This window comes from Ambystoma mexicanum, chromosome 10 (genome assembly GCF_040938575.1).
Source record: "Ambystoma mexicanum isolate Mex_15411 chromosome 10, UKY_AmexF1_1, whole genome shotgun sequence".
Classification (NCBI taxonomy): domain Eukaryota; kingdom Metazoa; phylum Chordata; class Amphibia; order Caudata; family Ambystomatidae; genus Ambystoma; species Ambystoma mexicanum.
This window is the reverse complement of record NC_090932.1, coordinates 727450358-727467984: the sequence shown is the minus strand read 5'-3', so window position 1 is coordinate 727467984 and position 17627 is coordinate 727450358. Positions and strand designations below refer to the sequence as shown.

General features: G+C 47.4%; 1 protein-coding gene across 1 annotated transcript in view; it reads right to left on the bottom strand.

Moving 5' to 3' along the window:
- The window catches only part of HPS3 (HPS3 biogenesis of lysosomal organelles complex 2 subunit 1), an 807901-nt gene that overhangs the window by 499955 nt on the left and 290319 nt on the right, over positions 1-17627 (bottom strand). The gene's annotated exons all lie outside the window — the stretch shown is intronic.

The window sequence follows — 17627 nt, the reverse complement described above, 5'->3', positions numbered from 1 at the left end:
TAATTGTAAATTTGAAGAATCAACAAAAAGTTGACTCATCAGATATAATGACCGAATATTGATACTTCATTCTGCGTCAAGGTTTTCATGTTTTCTTTACAATAACAGCCATGTCAATTAGAGCTCAGACATACATTGGAGAGGTGAAAATAATGAATTTCTCATCAAAAGTAACACACAATGTAAAAATACAGACAACTTAAAGTAAAATTAACCAAATGTATTACTTTACTTTTTGGGAAAAAGGCCCGTCCAAATAGATGTTCGGTTTCAAAAACGTACATCTGCTTTATTTTTGACTAAGTAGAAGTTGCTAAATGTCCTATACAAACCTAATTTACTCATCTCTTCTTTTGAATGTGCCTATTTTAACTAAGCTATATTTTGAAGAGTCTGTGTCATCATCACCTTCCAAACTCCAGTCTGGCAGCTTCACCTGATCATATGTGTGCTTTTTTTTAATTAGATTATGGTTATTTAAAATACTGAAGCAGAAATATTTTTGGAAATACCACCAAGCCAATTTTCCTTTGTTTTAATATTTACATTATTGGTTATTTCTGCTGAATTGTTGTTACTGTGTAGCTTTTCCAAGTGAGTATTAACAACAATGTTGTAAACATGAACACATTGTTCTCATCGACAAGAAGCAATTTAAAGTTATTGTATGTAATTTCCTCAGCAACAGTATAAGCACTATTGCCCATCATATTGTCATGATGATGCACCCGAATTCTTTACAGTCAGGACCATGGACAAAAGGTTGAATAATGTGCTAGCCTAGACTACAAATTCCAAAAATGTTACAATTTCTAATAGCTCTTATTTGACTATGGGAATGATAAAATGGTGCAATTCATACTATTTTAAAAGCCCATAAACCTGGTGATAGGGTAGCAACTCACGGAAGAGGGTTAAAAGCAACAGCCCAGTACAACATCTTTTTCATACACGGACAATGGCAACAGAGCCTCACAGCATTAGTGCATTCTTCTGACAGAACTGGAGTTTACTGTACACGAGACTGTCGACTGTCAATCCATTTAATTATAGACCAGTATACACCAAGGGATAATGACCTGCCACCAAGTTATGGCCCAAGGTAATGCTGAGGGGGAGAAGTTCGGGAAGGGTCATTTTCTCAAGCGATAATGACTACTCCCAAGGCCTATTGGCACATGGTGCTAAGAGTAATACATGTCTTGGAGTTTTGGGGGTGAAATAAAAACGTTACTTTGATAGTGAGTAATGTAAATAGACACAATGGGGGTCATTACGACCTGGGCGCCAAGGGATACTGGGCACCGGTAATGACACAGGTGCCTGTAATCCCTTTGCGCCCTATTCCGAGGTCCCTTTGCGGGTTCCTCCCTTAACGCTTGGTTTTACCAGGCGTTATGGACGGGACCCCCAAAGGGATACCAGGGTCAAAATTTGCGGTACCGTTATTGATGCCTTCCCCCTTCCCATTGAGCCCCATGTGGGCTCAAATGGGAATGGGAAATGGCTTTTCAAATGGGGATTTACCGGTCCCGCAAAGGTCGGAATGGACCGGTAACTCCCCATACCACCAAGTCGGTGGCGGTACCCGTATTGGTGCTAATCATGGCGCTAGTAGCGCCATGACTAGCACCAACCTCGGAATGAGTCCCACTGAGTTAGTAAATTGAATGTGATTTTATTTTGGAGGGTTTAAATAACAAGGTTGTCTTCATAAGTTAAGCATTTTTATTGCAAATTTGGTTAAACTGGAGTTGGTTTAAAATAAGCATGCATCAAGCATCATGTACAAATAAACGGTTTATCTATAACAAAGTGAAAGCATATTCACATATTTTAGCTTTCTCTCCTTTGTATTAAATAGGATGTTGCCAGGAAAAAAATCCTCCCAGAGATAAAGTTTCTATTGAGAGAAACCTTGCCTGGAAAATACATTATGGTTTCCATGTTTGCTTTTGAAGTCAGAATGTTCAAAATACAGTCAATGCTAGCAGTTACTGGCTGCACTCTGAACCTTCTCATTGTTTGAAAGGAGGTCAATAACGTTCTCTATGTACTAATATGCTTTAAATCATTACCTGTAATAAAGGGTTAGTCTGTTGGACCCTGGGGGTTATATGCCAAAATGCATTGAAAGTTACCTTATGTTTTCGCATTATGAGAGAAATGTATTACAACAGACTTCAGATAATTTGGTTGTCTAACCAGAAACAGTGGTCAAGGTAACGTGATTCCTTACATCTTTAGAAATAGTTCACAATTTATTTGCATAACATGCCACTTCAGTGCTTTGCAACTAATAGTTTTAAAAGTTGAATGCCCGAGCAGCTTTAAGTCCCCATTTTTTGCACAATAAAATGTTAGTTTATCTTTTCAAACATGATTCACGTAGACTCAATATTTATGAAACGCAAAGTACACTGAAAGGACCATGAAAGGAACAGTTGTGTGTCTGCTGCCTTCTCCTAAGCAACTTTGTTTTTTTGCAGTGGGTTTAAATAAGACAAGGAAACCTGGTTCCAGAGACTTTTTATATCCGGTACAAACAAAATGCATTTTTAAAGCTGCCTGCCTTGGGATCCTTGGGAACCGGAATCCCTATGAACTCGAATTGTTTTTTACAGGTGGAAAAAAATGCCAAATCCATAAGGACTACAACATCTAAGCCCTCATCAAAATGTGATGTAGGTGAATTTGCAGCACAGAGCTGTTGGAGAAAAATGACAACGTATTTTAGTAGCAGAGTGCCTTCTCTTTTACTGGTTTATGTTCCACTGTTCCATGCGCCCAAATTACACACAGCAAAAGGACCCTAATGAATTAAGGCTCCATGGATAGTATAGCAGATTATAGGCATTCAGTTTGAAAACACCAAACTTTGAAAATGAAAACTCGAAAATGAAAGTTCAAAAATACACTTTTGATATATTTAGCACTGCTCTGCACCCAATTTGAAATGATAAGTTTAAAAATAATTTCATTGGTGCATTTAGTTTATGTTATTTTTTTATGGCTTCATTTTTCAGTCAGAGCAGAACAATCCCATTGGGTGTTCCGGAAACAAATGAAAACGTGGCTATTCACGTAACAGACCTTGTCGTCTTGCCTTCAGACAAACAACTTTGCTCATTCTCTGTAACACTGTTCTAGTAACTATCTTTCAATTGTCTTATTATTTGTTTACCTTTCTCCCATGCAAGCTACACCCCTTCAGTGCCAAGGACGAGGTATCTCGTCCTTGGGATTACCTCCCCAGTGGCAAGGACGAGATAGCTCGTCCTTGGCACTTAAGGGTTTAATACAGGAGAAAATGTTAGAAGACTTTTAATGGTGAAATACCAACATCACCAAAAAACCCCATGGCAGTTTTAATGCCTACAGGTTCGGTGCTCAATACAAAAATACAAATAAATAAATAATAAATATCGAGATAACAACCAGAACATACATACAGTGGTAGGTAGGGTCTATGCCCCAGGATATAGATAACAATAACATACATGTTAGCCACATCAAACAAACGAGCTTCCGAGTTACACACCCAGTCCAGGAGCAGAAAGAGCGGACAGGAAGAACAAAGGGTGCAACACCTCGACGCGTCACTGGGCCCAGCCCGAATAGAGCCCATCCGAGATCAAAGCAGAGCAAAGTATTTCAACTGCCAGTTGGGCGCTTTATCGTCAGACATGGGAATCTGTTACTGGAGATTAAGAGAAGCAGCTAGCGGTGGCGTGACCACTGAGGGACCGCAGTAGACCAATGGTCCTTGCAATGATGCAGAGACCACTACACGGCTGGAGTTGAAAAACGCCCCAGTGAATGGGACACCAGAAAGCCATCGTAGGTGATATTGTGAAGTACATGAGAACGAAAGAAGACAAAAAGTCTGCCAAGTGAACAGGGAACTCCAACCTGACCAAAAAGAAGCCCGGTGACGTTATCTCTGAGATTGAAAGGCAACAGGAAAAGCGGGAGACGCTGTCAGGGATGGCACTCTATTAAGAGTGGCACAGGATACCCAAAAAAGGGTTTGAGTGGTTGTGCCTAAATAAAGTGGACAGAGAAGCACACACACAGCAGAAAGGAAAGAGAACGAAGAGTAGCAAGGAAAGGTACAGAATGAATTCCCTCTTGGGGTGTATGCAGATATAGGAAAAGAGTATTCCACGAACCTTAGGAAATACTCAAGCCTTCTGCACAGTTTGCTATAACAGAGGCCCATGCTGTTTGCTCATGACTTGGAACAGCAGCTATGGGTGTCTGTAATGTAGAAACGAGACAATGGAAGGGGCAGAGGTTGACTGATGGGAACCAATAGACAAGCTCTGTACAAAAGGGTCTACAAACAGGACAAGAGAAGATACTTGCAGACAAATCCAGGAAGAGGAGGTTGATAGCAAACTAGCAGAAGGAAATGAAGGGAAAGTCGTGTAACAGGATAGGATAGCAGAGGACAGTAAGGAACAAGGTTGAGAGCTCAGAGGAGCAGGAAAGCAATGAGCAAGCCCACAGGAGCAGGGCTGTAAGGTAGAGAGTCCAGAGGGAAAGGGCTTAGGGCAGCAGAGTAAAGCAGGCTGCACGGCAAGGAACCCAGAAGGACCGGGCAGCAAGGAGTGAGCCCTGAGGGGCAGGGCCGCTGACCGTAGAAGGTTGCAGAGGACTGTAGAGGGCTGCTAGGCCGAGAACCCAGTGGAAAAAGGTAGGTAGTAAGCAGCGGAGCGTGATCAGCTGCAAAGTAGGAAGCCCAGAGGACAAGGGCTGTAGGCAGCCGGAGTGAGGCAGGCTGCAGAGCAGGCAGCCCAGAGGACAAGGGCTGAGACTGGAAAGCAGCAGAGCGTGATCAGCTGCAATGTAGAAAGCCTGGTAGGGCAAGGGCGGAGGCTGGAAGGCAGCAGAGCGTGATCGGCTGCAATGTGGAGAGCCCGGCAGGGCAAGGGCGGAGGCTGGAAGGCAGCAGAGCGTGATCGGCTGCAATGTGGAGAGCCCGGCAGGGCAAGGGCGGAGGCTGGAAGGCAGCAGAGCGTGATCAGCTGCAATGTAGAAAGCACGGTAGGGCAAGGGCGGAGGCTGGAAGGCAGCAGAGCGTGATCGGCTGCAATGTGGAGAGCCCGGAGGAGCAGGGCTGTGAGGAAGAGAGCCTGGAAGGCTATGGCTGTAGGCAGCGAAGAGTAACAGGCTGCAAGGCAGGAAGCCCAGAGGAGCTGGACTGAGGCAGGGAGCCCAGAAGGCTAGGGCTGTAGGCAGCAGGGTGTAGCAAGCTGCAAGGCAGGGTCCAAGCAGGAGTGATGGTAAACAGCATACAAAGATCCGTAGAAAGACACGAAAGGTGGAGGAAGGTCTCTCAATGCAAGAGGCTGAGCCACTGCAGGCAGCAGACTTTTATACTGCCTAGTCCAGCACAGAGGCAGGCTAATTGGTTGCACCTGGCTAAGCACACCTGCAGACAATCGGCCACCTCCCTCTCTGTTCCTGAGTTGGTGGAAGCAGAGCCAATCCCTAGGGCTTCTGGGGGGTGTAGTTCCTTTGATGACCAATAGGAACAGCCAGGAATCGATGCTTATAGCCAAGTGCATTGTGGTATGCGTAGTTTGTTGGAAAAAATAATAAAGCACCAAAGTCTCGCAAATGGGAAATAAAGTCCCCAAAGTAAATATAGATTGATCCAAGAGTCTCTTGTAAATAAATGATAAACAAATAGTCCATATTGAGCGCAAATGGATGCGCCCATGGCGCAGGCATGACAGACCCGGGAGGGAAACAGAGAATCGGGAACATTCATAATCATATCATTCACGACAGAGAGACGATAGCAACGAGAGCAAGTGAAGGAGAATCATTACAAAAGTTGTCCTAACCTCCTCAGTCAAGAAACAGAGACGATAATAGAGAAAGCAAGACAAGTGGATGAGAATAATTACAGGAATGATTATACTCGTCTCAGTCAGGATAAAGAGACTATTACTAAGAAAGCCAGAGAAGTGAATGGGAATTATTGTGAGAAGCCTTGGATCCATCTTAGACTAAGACAATAACAGTAAACCCAATGGAAGTGAAGGGTAATTGTTATACAAATAATCCTACTCGTCACAATCAAAGTAAAGAAAGCCTTGGCAAGGAAAGGATATCACTTGATCAAAGAAGTCAAAAGAGACTATTTGAAAATCAGCTATAGAACCAAAGCTGGCAATAGGTCAAACCGAAGAGATGGGAGTCATTCTACTGTCCTTAGTTGTTCTGATAGTGGTAAGTTCAGTTAGTTTGGACGGTGGATATATTATTTTAAGACATTTACTGACAAGTACCTTAGCCAGTTTTTTAGGTAGGGAACACCCCATAAAAGTAGGGACCGAAAGGTATTTCTTTTCTTTAATAAAGTCCAGTTCAAAAATCACATAACAGTCCGCATCCTTCTTCTGACCCGCCACAATGGATAACACGTATATCGTCATTCGGGCGGATCCATCCGCTAGCGGTTCCATTATCAGGGTGAACATTAAAGGTGAAAGTGGGCATTCCTGGTGCATACCCCTCGAGATTGCAATCAGGGGAGACAGTCAACCATTGATCCGAATTCTAGATTTGGGGGCACGACAAGCAGCCATAATCAATCTGATGAAGTTAGCACTGAATCCAAATGTCTGAAGCATCTAGCAAATAAACCATGTGGCAGGTTAGAAGGAATAGACGTACACTTGAGGGACATTTCTACTTCTGTTTATTAAAATAGGATAAGGCATACCTTTCCCTATTGTTAGAGGGGAATCCATGCCTACCTAAATAAACGAAATGTGATAGTTAGTTGTCAGGAAGTCTCAAATGAATATGTCCACAGTGCAAAGTAGTTCTAATTGACCCTACCACTATTTTAACTAAGTAGATCAGGAGAATATCTCCCTGGTAGTCCCTTATTGAAATGTTTCTTCTTTACTCAAAAGTTCTCTTTAGTATGATATCTTTAGATAGTCTCGTGCCACCTTCTGGATAAGTTCTAGCAACACTTTCACACTTCACTTGTGTCTTTTCTCCTCTTCAGGGTCCGACTTTTGACAGTCCTTCTTGAAGCCCTTTTTTTATAGTTGGTTCCAGACTTGTGTGCCTTTCCGAGTCCTTTATCCCAGACCTTCTCAGTTTGGGTGTACTTTGACCTTCCCACTTTCCTGGGACTTCTCAATTTGATTATGTCTGCTCCTATCTGGTTCACTTCATTTCACTTCCCATTCATACTTTTAGGATTCTCTCTCTGGTTGGTTCCACTCTTTACTTGTTAAACCATGGGATATTTCCTCTCTTCCCACGGCATTGGTTGCCAGTCCTTAATGACTTCTCTTTCAGACTTATTCATTATTCTCTTTATTGCTTAATTACAGATCCACTTAAATGTTTTTATAGGTGGTATTAAGTCACTTACCAGTAACTATTGTTCTGAAGCATGGGTCTGGCATGGATTCACATTCTCATGAATATTCCCTGTCGTCAGGCGGGGAATCTTCAGTAAAAGAAAAAACAGTTTCACTTTCACTTACAAACTGTATTTCTCCTTTAAACCAATCACTGTCCTCTGGGTCATACTGCCCCCATCCAATGACAATGATCTCCCTAAGCCCCTTCTCTCGCAGCCATCTTCAGATTTAGAAAGCACTTGAAGAGGCAGTATGACCAAGAAGAGCCGCTGAGGGGTCGGAGGGAGGGTTTGCATGTGAATCCATGCCAGACCCATGCTGAACAACAATAGTTACAGGTAAGTAACTTACACCTTCTCCAGCATGGGGTCTGGCATGGATTCACATGCTCTTGAATAACAAATATATAGCAGTACAACATTACACAACCACAGGAGGTGGCAAGGCACAACAGAAGCAATTACACTTATCCCTGGAACAGACTCACCTCAAGTAAGTTGGTTGCGTAGCACTGCCTGGCTGACTCTGGACTCCTCCATGGAATCCCTGTCGATGCAGTAGAATTTTGTGAAGGTGCGTGTGGAGCACAGCGTAGCAGCCCTACAGATGTCGAGCAGGGGCACACCAGACAGGAATGCCGTCCTCACAGCGATCGCTCTGGTGGAGTGGGCTCTCAGACGACAAGGCAGCAGTCGGTTAGCCAAACGATGAAAGTGCATGATGCAGCCGGAGAGCGATCTTGAAATGGAAGTCTTGGACAAGGCCTACCCATAGTTCACAGGACCAAAGTTCATAGACAGTTGTGAAGTCTTCCGAATACTCTTTGTCTGTGTGACGTAGAACTTCAGTGAGTTCCCATGACGGGGCAGGAGCCTTCACCGGCGGGAAAGATCTGAAAAGTGCTTTGAGAAACTCCTTGACAAGTCAATGGGCCTCATTACGACCCAGTCGGAGGACCTTGGTGCTATTAGCACCATGGTCCATACCGGTAAGTCACCGACTCCGCCAGGGAGAAAGGGGGAATTACCACCCCATTACAAGGTTGGCAGGGCGGTAATTCCCCCTTCCTCCATGGCCCTTCCCCATTCCCATTTTTGCCCCATAGGGCTCAATGGGAATGGGGAAGGCGCTAAGTACGGTGCCGCAAATTGCGGCACCGTACTTAGCACCAAGGTCCCTTTGCCGGTCCCTACTTTAACGGCTGGTAAAACCAGCCGTTAAGGTCGGGTCCCGCAAAGGGACCTCATAATTAGGCGCTAATAGGTTAACGGCGCCGCAGCCTTTTACGGCGCTGTTAAACCATTAGCGCCTGGGTCGTAATGAGGCCCAATGGGACAAAAGCGAAGATCTCGAAGATCTTCCTGGCAACCTGGTGTAGCGATGAGATAGCTGCTAGATGCACTTTGATGGAGGCGTATGCCAATCAGACCTTAGCCAAGGATACGAAAGGGGTCATCTTTTTGTGACTGGCACCACGTAGCAAAACGCTTCCACTTGTGACCGTAGCACTTCAAGGTCAACAACGCCCTAGATTTTGAGAGGACCTCCCTGCAGTCCGCTGGCAACTCATATTCCCCCAAACTTTAGGGCTGCAGAAGCCAAGCCCTCAGGTTCCTGGATTGTGATGTTGGATTGCACCTCCTTATCTAGTGAGAAGATCCGGAACCACTGGCAGCTTGGTCTAGGCGATGCCGACAGGCTGAGAAGGTCTGGGTAACAAATCTGCCTCGGCCACGCCCAGCAATGAGTATCGTCCTGCATTGGCACTGTCGGAGTGTGTCGATGACTCGTAGCAGGAGAGGTAATGGAGGAAACTTGTACAGAAACGCCCCTTCCCAGGGGCAGGAGAATGTGTGTTCCCCAGGCTCCTCGGTTGGTGGAATCTGCCGTCAAACTTCTGGCATTTGTAGTTCGCTGCCGTCGCAAAGAGATCGATCTGGGGCCTGCCCCACTTGATGAAAATGTGGTCCACCTGGTCCTGCTGAAGTTCCCACTTGTGGCAGGAGTGCAATTCCCTGCTGAGGGAGTCTGCAATGGTGTTCTTGACTCCCGCTAGGTGAAGATGGACGAGGAACATCTCTTGTCCGACGGTCCAGCGCCACAAGTCCTTTGCTTCTTTGGAGAGCACTGGGGATCGAGTGCCCCCCTGTTTCCTCATGTAGAACATGGTAGTGGTGTTGTCCGTGAAGATCCTCACCACTTTGCTCTTCAGAGACAGAAGGAATGACTTGAGGGGCCAGAACACTGACCGTAGCTCCAGGATGTTGATATGGAGATCCTTCTCCGGCAGCCACATGCCTCTGGCGTGCAGGCGTCCGATGTGGGCTTCCCAGCCTTCGAGGGAAGCATCCGTGGTGACCGTCTCCTGATATGGAGGGTTTTGAAACGACATGTCCAGGCGACGCCCCACCATCCTATCGCCCAACGGAACTTGTCGTCGAGCAGGATCTTGTCTGCAAAGCTTCCGGACACATGTATCCAGCGAGCGTCCAGGAACTCCTGAAGAGGTTGCATTTCCAACCTGCAGAGGCGAACGGGGTAGATGCAGGACGACATCATGCCGAGCAACGACTTAAAGGCTAGCACTGTGGCTGTCTTCATCGACGACAGTCGCTGCACCTTCCCTTGAATGGCCGCTACCATCTCTTCAGAGGGTGATGCCAGGCAGGACACTGTATGGATTCTGGCTCCTAGGAACAGTGCATTCTGCAATGGTGTTAAGAAGGACTTTGGATAGTTGATGGAGAATCCCAGATCCGTCAGTACTTGGACGGTCGTCTCTGTGTGTGCAATGGCCAAATCCCACGAGCGGGCAGGGATGACCCAGTCGTCGAGGTATGAGTATACGTGTATGCCCCATAGACGTAGATGGGCAGCCACCGACGCTATGCATTTTCTGAACACTCTGGGGGCCGACTTCAATCAGAAAGTTAGAGGCTTGAACTGGTAGTGCTGACCCTGCACTACAAAACACAGAAACATCTGATGTTTCTTGTGAATGGGGACGTGGCAATAGGCGTGTTCCTGGTCCAGTGACGTCAAGAAGTCTCCTTCCGCCAGTTGACTGAGCACGTGTTGCAACGTGACCATCCTGAACTTTTGGGACCTCAAGTATTTGTTGAGACGTTGCAGGTCTAGGATGGGCCTCCAATCCCCTGTCTTCTTTCTGACTAGAAAGTATCTGGAATAGACTCCGGAGACTTGGAGCCGTTGGGCAACTAGCTCTATCGCCCCTTTTTGCAGCATGGATGTGCTGCTCCTGACAGGTAATCAGAGGGATCCGCGGACACCTGCGTTGAAACTCCAGGGTGTGTCCCTAGGCGAGAGCGCCCATCACCCATCTGTCGGTGATCTTCTTCCACTCGCTGATGAACCTCGTCAGCCAGCCAGCCTCCCACTGCGGTGCACACGTGGGGGCCTGGTGTCCTGTCCACTACCGTATGCCTGGGAATGGCCTCTGTAGGCTTCCTGAGTCGTGGATCTGGATGGCTTGTGGTACAGAGAGGAGAAACCTTTGGCAGACCTGCTTGACTTTCCCCTCGAGGAGCGAAAAGAAGAGCAATGCTGCTGGAGAGTGCACAGGGAACGGGCCGTCACAGTATCCACCTTGATGGCCTAGAGGGACTCGATGACGACCTTCCCAAACAAGTTCTCTCCTTCGAAGGGCATGTCCAACACCTTCGCCTAGACCTCCTGCCGGAAATGTGTGGCCTTCATCCAGCCTTGTCAAAGAAGTCAGACACTGTTCCCCATCTGCCAGAATCCTGTGTCAGCGACGTCCAAAGCCACTGTGATGGTGTGATCAGACGCTACTTCCCCTTCCTGGAAGAGAGTGATTGCCTCCATCCTGTTATTGTCGGAGAGGAACTCCAGAATAGGACCCAGCTTGTACCACAGCTCCTTGTCGTACCTGGCTAGGATCGCCAGTGCGTTGGCCGCCTTGATAGTGGATGCTGCGGTGTAAATAACCTTCCTTCCCATGGCGTCCATCCTCTTACCCTCGCTGTCTGAAGGGACCAAAGATGAGGATGGGTTAGCCGACCGTTTCCTCATGGCCACCGATGCCACAGAATCCATCGATGGTTGCGACCTCAGGCACTTGGGTGCGGAGTCCGGCACCGATACATCTTCTCCAGCCTATCCCGTTTTGCTGGAGCCCGTGCAAGGGTTCTTCATAAAGGCCAGGCCCTCTTCCCACACGTCATCCAGAAGGGGCACCGCCATGATTGTCTTCCTCTTGGCCTTGCGCCTCTCGTACAAGAAACCCTCCTTCCTGGTTTCCTCGTGCACAAGCTGGAAGAGCTCGGAGGCTCTGGAGATCATGGGGTGGAACAACCCCACCTCGTCCGATGGGGACACCCTAGGTGGAGCATCCAAATGTGGTGACTCGCCATCTGCTGCGACAATATCTTCGTCGTCGTCCATGGTCATGGCGTATCTGTCCCCGTGTCTGCTGGGATGAGGAGGCTGAAATGGGGGCGTCAGATGACGCTTCCTCTTCTTCGTTGGAGGCTTAACAGGGCCCTGAGGGGCCACCGGAACTGGGCACAGGGGCATTGTTACACTCACCTGGTATCCACGGGGACGCCACCCAGCCAGTTGGTCGTTGGTGCCCTTCCCAATGATTTCCTGGTGTGGTCTCGTTGTCGATGGGATTCCGCCTGGTTGTCGGAATCGGTGGGCTCTCCGTCCTGCTCTCTGGGCAGGGGTGCATTGTCTTTTCTGGGTGCGGGCGGTCCAGTTACTTCACTGACTGCTGCCCTTGTAGTGTCTTTCAGGTAGGTCTTATTGCGATTGATGGCGTCATAATTCTTGCATGCCTTTTCTCTGTTCTAAATGTCTTTTTTTTTATCTCCCTAGGAACGCGGAGTGTCCAGTTGGAGAACTGGATATGCTGGTTCTCACCGGAAGATGGTGGCGCGCTACAGCGCTATGATGCGGTAAGGAGGCGCTTTGCGTAGCGCAGCGATGTCTTGTCCTCACTGACCTGGGCTTTTCTCTTTTCGTAGGTCGCAGTGAGTTCCCAGCGCAGATGGAGTTCCAGAGCTATGCCGGCCGAAAAGCAACCAACCAGGTAAGTCTTTAAGCGCTTTGTGGTTGTAATGTCTCCACTACCTCCTTTAATTATGTCTTCCTCCTTTTCTCAGGTCCTTCGATCCGGGCGGTGAACTCCACCAACAGAGCTGCTCAGGAGCTGCGAGCAGTGAAGGATGATGAATGCAGGTAAGATTCTGCTGCTAACAATGTTCTTGGTTTTTCTGCAGGTCCGGAATTCACCAGGCTCGTGAGAAAGCTGGACACGGTGAGCGTCACGTTGCTAGAAGCAAAGTAACACGAAGCGTGTTGTCTTGTTCGGGTGTGGTTTAAATAGCCACTTTAAAGTAGTCCATTTAAAGTAGTCCCTAGGCCACCACACCTAAAACACTAGACCGCAAAGCTTGGTTCTAGGAATCAAGCTATATGGATGCCTCCATGTTGGCTGAAAGCCTAAATAAAGTAGTTCCTCAAGCAGATGTCTTTCCTTACTGTTGAGCCAGGCGCCAAAGGCGCCAGGACTGGCCCCAAGAGGGCCTGAGAAGTGGATGCCAGGCCTTATTAGGGATCCGAGCCCTGATTCCACCTGGCCAATGGGCTTGTCAGTGGGGATCAGGGCTGAGGGGCGTGACAGCACTCCCCCCCAAGGTGTGTCTCCTGCCTGGTCCAGGTTTAGTTGGGAAGTTCTGATGAAACTTCTTGATCAGACGTGGTGCATGGATGTTCTCACTGGGTTCCCAGGATCTATCTTGAGGCCCAAACCCCTTCCAATCGTCGAGATAGTACAACTTGGCTCTAGAGTACTTAGAGTCCAGCTTGCCCTTGACTTCGAATTCTGGTTCTCCATCTATTAGTATAGGTTGAGGTGGTGTCTTGATTCGTATACCGGGTTGCATTGGTTTTAAGAGGGACAAATGGAATACCGGATGGATTTGTAGATTAGGTGGTAAGTCCAATTTGACGGCTGCTGGGTTGATAATTGCCTTGATGGTATAGGGTCCCAAATATCAAGGATGGAAGGTCCGGGTCCCTTTGTTGGGTACGTATTTGGCGGCTAACCAAACCTGGTCTCCTACTTAATAGTCTGGGGCCTTTTGTCACAACCCTCAGCCCTGACCCCCACTGGCAAGCCCACAAGCCAGGTGGAATCAGGGCTTGGATCTTTAATAAGGCCAGACTTCCACTTTTCAAGCCCTCTTGGGGCTAGTCCTGGCACCTTTGGCGCCAGGCTCATCAGTTGGGAGAGGCATCTGCTTAAGGGACTACTTTATTAAGGCTTTCATCCAACATGGAGGCATCCACATAGCTGGGTTTCTAGAACCAAGCTATGCAGTCTAGTGTTTTGAGTGTGGTGGCCTAGGGACTCCTTTACCTGGACTACTTTACAGAGGCTATTTAAACCACACCCGAACAAGAACACATGCTTCGCGTTACTTTGCTTCTAGCAACGTGACGCTCACCGTGTCCAGCTTCTCGCAAACCCGACGAATTCCGGACCTGCAGAAAAAACAAAGAAACATCGTTAGCAGCAGAATCTTACCTGCAATCTTCATCCATCTCTGCCCACAGCTCCTGGGCATCTCTGTTGGAGGAGTTTGCCGCCCGGATCGAGGGACCTGAGAAAAGGAGAAAGACATTATTAACGGAGGTACTAGAAACATTACAACCATAAAAGCGCTTAAAGACTTACCTGGCTGGTTACTTCTCGACCGGCACTGCTCCGGAAACCCAGTCTGCGCTAGGTACTCTCCGCGACCTACGAAAAGGGAAAAACACAGGTCAGTGAGGACAAGGCATCGCAGCGCTATGCAAAGTGCCTCCTTACCGCATCATAGCGCTACAGCGTGCCATCATCTCCCGGTGAGAACCAGCACATCCCGTTCTCCGAGTGGACACTCCACGCCCCTAGAGGAGATAAAAGAGACATTAGAACAGATAAAAGGCATGCAAGAAATACGACGCCATTAATTGCAATAAGACCTACCTGAAAGACACTACAAGGGCAGCAGTCAGTGAAGTAACTGGACCACCAGCGCCCACAAAAGCCAATGCGCCTCTGCCCAGAGAGCAGGACGGAGAGCCCACCGATTCCGGTAACCAGGTGAGAAGAGAACCTGGAGGGGCTGGAAAGATAAGGAGGTGGGGGATTAAACTGCTTACCTTGGTCACCCAGTCCCGACAGTCTTCATTTTCCAGGCAGATTTCCCTTGACACCGAGACCACAGGAGAACCATCAGGAACTGCATCAGCGACCAGCTGGCTGGGTGGCGTCCCCATGGATACCAGGTGAGCGTAAGACCTTTTTCCGATGATGGTCGGCGAAGTGCTTTTGTTTTTCTTTAGCATGAATAAGATGTTCCTTCGCCTTTCTGAACGCCTGAGTGATGGTTGTATGAAGAGTCTTTACTGCAGGCATTTCCAAGCTGGCAGGAAGGTCAAGTTCTGATGTACGTGGATGTCTACCATACAAGTTGTAAAAAGGTGTTTGGCCCGCGCTAGAATGTACAGAGTTGTTATATGCGTACTCGGCTATCCACAGTAAGTTCTTCCAATCTCTCAATTCATGGTGCAGCATGCAACGTAAATACTGCTTGAGGGTCTGGTTGGTCCTCTCGGTTTGGCCGTCTGTCTGGGGGTGGTGACTGGTGGATAGCTGGACGTCAATCTGTGCCATTGCGCAACATTTTCTCCAAAAATTGGATACGAATTGGCTGCCTCGATCGGAGACCAGAACTGATGGAAAGCCATGCAGCTTGACAATGTTTTCCAAAAATACTTCTGCTAAGGTGGATGCGTCCGGGAGACCCTTGAGAGGAATAAAATGTGCCATCTTTGAGAACAAATCCACGATTACAAGAATGGTGTTAAAGCCTTGACTCGGTGGCAGATCAGTGATAAAGTCGAGAGAAAGAGTGTGCCATGGAGCGGGAGGGATGTCCAGTGGTTGTAAGAGACCCGATGGTTTCTTTTTCTGTGATTTATTTTGTGCACAGACGCCACAGGACTGAACATACTGGACAATGTCCTTACGCCAGGTGTCAGGTTGCTTGATTGTCGTGAACAGTATTGAAACCTCCGTCCCCAAGTACCATAGAGAGAGAATACAAAATTACTCCCTATGCGATCATTGAGGCCACAGGTGGGTAGTTCTTGCAGCTCGGATCCACGGGAAATGTTGAAACCCAAGGCAGCTGTAAAGAAAATCTTTATTAGCAATCAACTGAGCACAGTACAAGCAAACAGGCAGAATAAAGAACAGGGCTTACCTAAACTGATTGGTGAGGAAGCCCAGAACCTAAGATAGTTGGTAATTCCGTGGATGGGCACGTGAGCTGGTTTCCCCGATGACAGTAGGGAGAAGAACCGTAGGCTGGGTTAAAACCCAACTTGCCCTCCTGTAACTTGATGAAACAAAAGGACCAAAATCCAAAGTACTTGATAACATAATGCAGCGAAGAGACAAATGCCAAGTCCAATTCAGGGTAATCCAAGACAGTCCAAAAGGCGTTCCGAGTTCGAGATGATCCAGCAAACAGAGCCAAAGACATGAGCAAAAGCAAATCCAAAAACAATCCAAGAGTCAAGAAGCTGTGAAAACACAAGGTATCTAAACGCTGTACAGAGTCCTCCAAAGAACAGCTGTGAAGCGCAGATGTGCGGAAGTTCAACGCTTAAATAGCAGAAGCTTCAGCGTCACCTGATCCGCGACGCGTCACGTGAGCGTGGTCTCCATGATCGCGGACTTGACTTTCTGCAAGCAGCGTCCTGTAGCCGGCGTCTGCAAGCTCCATGTTGCAGACGCCATGGCAGACGCCAATGAAGGAATGGAGAACCCCTGAGTCTGCATGTGTGGCCCTTGGGGTAAACCCGCTCACGTGACAACCTTCCACTGTGAGGGACATGGAGTGGAAACCTGACTGGGGAAACTGGTGTATTGTGAGTGTTGCCTGTCCTATTGTCTGACCTAGATGTTTGCGAAAAAGGGACAGAAAGAGAGGACAGCGTGACACCAGGTAGGCCACCAAAAGTTCTTTTTTCCTTGGCTAAAGTTTTAGCGATTCCAGGGTGTCCTTCGATCAGCGTCATGAGAACCTAAAATTATATGCTGTTGTAACTCCATTTCGGGTACATATAGCCGGCCTCTAAAATAAGGTAACTGATCCTTGATGCAATATTGTTCTCCTTGAGTTTGCCATGCAAGGAAAGCATCTGGATTCATTGACTGTCGAATTTTGTTTTGTAATTCGGCTTGTGATAACGCTGTTGTGATACCCAAGAGTTTGTCTTCAGGTATGATGGGTACCGGGTCTGGAGTTGTATACACCATTTCATCAGTGCCCATTCGAGATAAGGCGTCAGCTTTCCCATTCTTGACCCCTATTCGAAAGGTGATCACGTAGTGATATTCGGCAAAGAAGAGGGCCCACCGTAACTGGCGTGAAGACTGGGCTTTGGCTGTTTTGAGATATTGCAGGTTCCGGTGGTCTGTGATCACTGTAATGGTGTGTCTAGCTCCCAGAAGATAGTGTTGCCACGCCTTGAAAGCGGACTTGATGGCTAGGAGTTCTTTGTCCGTGATAGCATAATTTTTTTTTTTAACAACTTTATTTATATTTGCACACACGTTATGCACATACATTAGCAACTTTCTTTGATTATACAGACATACTACATATACAGTTCAATAGCCTTCTGTTTTCAGGTTTTCCGGTTCACTGAGGTCAGCCAGATATTGCTTGTATCGCGACCATATGTTTATGGGTCTACTTTGTGGTGTGACCAAGTCAATATACAGTTCTTCAGTGTCATTAATCCACACCATATCTCTGTTCCAGTCCTCTATTGTAGGGGGTTGTACATTCTTCCATCTCATCAATATGACCCTTTTGGCTATGAGCAGACTCAGATTCAATAATTTCCGCCACATCGGATTCAGTTTCCCTTCTGCCCCCAACATGCAAATCCGTGGTGTCCATGTCACCGGCTGGTCTGCCATCTTGTCTAGAGCCCCGCATACCTCTGACCAATAGTGTCTCAATTTGGTACAGTCCCACAGCATATGAAATATGTTAGCATTTCCAGCATTACATCTTGGACAGGCACCATTCGATGTGGGATATAGCTGCTTAAGCCTTAATGGAGTGTAATGTATCCTGTACACTATTTTATAGTGTATCAGTTTAAACCTTGAGT